This window comes from Phyllostomus discolor, chromosome 11 (genome assembly GCF_004126475.2).
Source record: "Phyllostomus discolor isolate MPI-MPIP mPhyDis1 chromosome 11, mPhyDis1.pri.v3, whole genome shotgun sequence".
Taxonomy (NCBI): domain Eukaryota; kingdom Metazoa; phylum Chordata; class Mammalia; order Chiroptera; family Phyllostomidae; genus Phyllostomus; species Phyllostomus discolor.
The window spans coordinates 32,116,452-32,120,770 of NC_040913.2; positions in this window are offsets into that span (position 1 = coordinate 32,116,452).

Sequence of the window (4,319 nt, forward strand, 5' to 3'; positions counted from 1 at the left end):
ATGTATATGTTATAGACAGACTCCCCATTTTAATAAATTATTTCTCTTAAAGATAACCAGCAATGACACCCCTTCCTTTTCCTCATACTGTCTGGGGAAAGAAAAACTTAGACAAATTTTATAGACAGAATAATGGCACTCAATAATTCAAAGTGTGTTGAGATAAAAGCATCTAGTGCAATGTTTTCTATTTGTGGGTGGTAGTGGGAAACATATCCACAACTACTCCTCTGCTGAATATTGTTATACCAGGCAATTGGCATAAAGTTAGTGCTGTAGCTTTTCAGAGGCATGACGCCTCCAGAGCACCAATAGACAAGTGCAATGGGAAAAGGGAAGGGATTATAGGCAAGATAGGTGCTCATGGTGAGCTGTCCTGCCATAGAACTTGAAGAGAGTTGTCCGAACACTTTTGCTGCAATGTTTTTTAGTCATTTACTCTATAGTGTAAATATTTTACTTCAAAGCAATTTTTTGTATTACACAATAATTATTTCTAATCATATTGAGCTAAAATGCATATTCATTTTAAAAATTACTGAATTTTGTTTTTCAAGGAATTAAAGATAAATGTATAAACTTGCACAACATGTTTTTCTAAATTTACTTTCTAACCTAGGGACTACTTTTGACCGCATTGGCATCTACTTTTGAAGTAGTAGAGATTGTTAAGACTTGTGGGTCACTTAAGTTGTGCAGCTCCAGAAGATGTGATTCTATATCGCTCTGAAAGCCTAACTTTTCATTTAGATCAAATGACTCTTCCAATTTCATTTAACTCATTTTTGTTTTCAAATTTACTTTTACAGGTATGAAAAATGAAGCAATGGTTGCTAAGATGACAGTTTTGTTAATAGAAGAGGAACTTCAAGTTCACATAAGTGATGACATTTTCTATCAGCCTAATTAAATATTTCAAGAGAACATCAGATGAAAGAATGAAGTTTCACAATGACTGCATTTCCCATCCAGTTTTGGCAATCTAAGTAAAACTTAGGAAATTTATTCTGCAGATGTTGAAACATCTGACAACATTGTGAAAGCTATTATAAATTCAGTTAAGAAGTTTAAGTTGAATACAATCAACAATTTTTGTTTTAATAATATTTTGATGGAGTACAATATCATCATAACTGTAATTTTTACCAAGAATAATGTAGAACAAAAATATACTTGTAATCATTATGGTACATATATTATAAATATTTTTTACAAACAAATCACAAATTTCTTCCAATTGAAATAGGAGCTAATTATAGAAGTGTACAGTTGACTTATGAAATACATACAGAGAAGTTACATATATTAAAAAGGAAGACAGAGTTTTTATTTCTTAGGAAAGAAAATTTCTAAAATATGAAAATATAAATTAATTAAAATAGATTGGATAGAAATCACACATATGTTTCAAAAGCGAAAAGGAAAACAAAATATTTTCTCAGGACTTGGAAATTAAAAATTAATATTTAAGTAAAATTTTTAAAATTTAATTTTAAAGGGCTTATTATCAAGTAGGTGTTCAATAGCAAAATCTATCATTATTGTATATTATGATTATTCCCTTATTGATAACAAAATAATTTTCTTTATTTATTCTAATTACTTACAACTTTTTATTTGACTATTTATTGAGAGTACTTGAAGACAGAAAAAGCATCAGTAGTGTAAAAAGACTAGCAATTGGATAAGAAATGGAATGGCAAATATCAAATACACCCACATTTGTGGAGAAAGATTTGCCTTTTTGTAGAATGAGAAAATGAGAATCTGGGGATGCTTCTGCAGGGTATAGATAGTATTAGAGAGATACAAAAAAAAGCCACTAGCATTAAAAATACTTAACCATTTAAGAGAAACCCAAAACTGCACCTATATTTGTTGTTTGTATCTTTCCCATGATTGATGGAAAACTAGTGTGTACCCTGTAGGCTCAAAGAGACATAGATACAAAGCTTAATCTTAAAAGTCCATAGTATTTTTATGTCTCATAAAATTCTTTAAAAACATCTTTCTTAGTAAAATATTAAATGACATAAATTCTAGATTATTTTCAAATTTGATTTTCCTTATTGTTTCCATTACTTTCAATATAATTCATTTCAATAGAGATTATAAATTATATAATACATAGAAAAGTCCCTTTCTTTAAATCAGATATTTAAGTTAGAGGACTAGCTGTTACAATCCCAAAAGAGTTTTTAGACTATTTGTCAATCATGAAGAAAATTGGAAATTAAATGTCAAGGACAGTTTCATACAATTGGTTTCTGTAAACCTTCATCAAATAACTTTGTAATTAAATTAAAATTTTTACTGACTTCCTTACTTTACTTTAATAGGCTTCCTTACTTTTTTACTTTAATAGACTCCTAGACAAATACAACTTGTTTTAAAGGTTTGCAAATATTATTTTTAATGGTATTTGGTCTTGATTTCCTTCTGCATCATAATTTTAATCATAATGATGTTATGCACCCTTTGAATCATTTTATGCCCATGACTATAGTTATTTGAACTTGATAGAGTCACTTAAACACTGTCTTTAATTTCTCAGTTCTAAAATGACAATGTACAAATAGATGATAATGTACAAGATTTTTTTTTATTATAAGATACCATTCATATATATGCAGTAAAACACTGGTAAATTTTTATCAGCCATCATTGATTTTCTAATTTCAAAAGTTAAAGCTGGGTCTTCCTAATCTACAGCTGTTAATTTAGTGTTGATTTTCATCTCATTCTCCAGTGGGAATGTCCAAAAACATTTATTTTGTTATTTAGTTTTCCTAATACAATGTGGGATCACTTATCTTATTTTCTTATCTTATATTTTCATTCTCTTATAAGGACTTTGTGTAACTGTATATTTCTAAAATGATTATATACATTAAAATTGTGTTCATATACTTCTGGAAGAATTTTGAAGATGTTATTTATTCATTTTTAAGAAGAGGATAAAGGAAGGAGAAAGAGATGGGGAAAAACATGAATCGATTGCTTCTCCTATGTGACCTTACGAAGAACTGAATCTGCAACTTAACCATGTGACCTGACTGGGAGTCAAACAGGTGACCTTTTGCTTTGCTGGATGATGCCCAACCAAGCCACATCAGTCAGGGATGAAAATTTTTTTATTTGAATTATATCAAAATATGTTCTCTTAAGAGTTCTGTTGAAAGATTCACCCATGATTACAAGTAACTTTCTAACATTCATTCATTAGGATGACCATATATATCTTTATGTTGTATAATTCAGGTCCCTCAGTGAAAATTGTGAAAAAAGGTCTTCTTTGTCAACCATTTTTAAATAGTATCCATGACTGCAAGAATTTCACTAAATGAAAAGGGAAATAAATTTCAAGTAATGTAGGATACAGGTCATTCCAATTCATGGAAACCATAGCAATGTTTCTCTCTACCTCCAATAACTCCTTCCAAATACAGAAATCTTTTCCTCTACTTTCTGTGTCTGACCCACCTAAATCTCATTCTTCATTTAAATTACAGCCCTAAATACCAGTATTGGGAAATCTGGTACATTATAAGTAAAGTGCTTAACACCCCTTGACATTATTGCTAAACAACACCATTTAAGTATAGGTACAGCTCTAAATTTGTAATTTGAGCATGGTGGAGTATGCCATGATGATGATGGAGTCATCATTTGGCATGGACTTTTAAGCCTAGAAAATCTTTTCTTTTAAGATTTTGCTTATTTATTTTTAGAAAGAGGGGAAGGGAGGGAGAAAGAGAAATATCAATGTGTGGTTGCCTCTCAAGCACTCCCTACCAGGGACCTGATCTACACCCCAGGCATACGCCCTGACTAGGAATTGAACTGGTCACCCTTGGGTTCACAGGCCAGTGCTCAATCCACTTGAGCCACACCAGCCAGAGTAAGCCTAGAAAATCTTTTCCAGAACCACTGATCATAGAATGCACAAATAAAAACAAGCAACATTTTTTTAAAAAGCAAAAATTCTTGATAATCCCTCAGATTATTAGATTCTAGCACTACTGACCATCTTGGAGTATGTTTTTTTGTATGTTTGTTGGTTTGGTTTAATTTGAGTTCTTTCTTTGGAGTTTGAGAAACTATAATCCACTTTCTGTATAACAAACCCTCAGCCATGTTAATCTGACAACTTCAGGTTTCCCATTTTGATTTCTTAAATTTTAATTTCTCTATATTTTTAATCCTCATTTTCTTCCTTATGTTGTTATTTTAGAAGAAAGATTCCTATTTTGTAATGACCATAATAAATTTACACATCACTAGTCCTATAATCTCATGCAAATTACTCAAGTTATCTG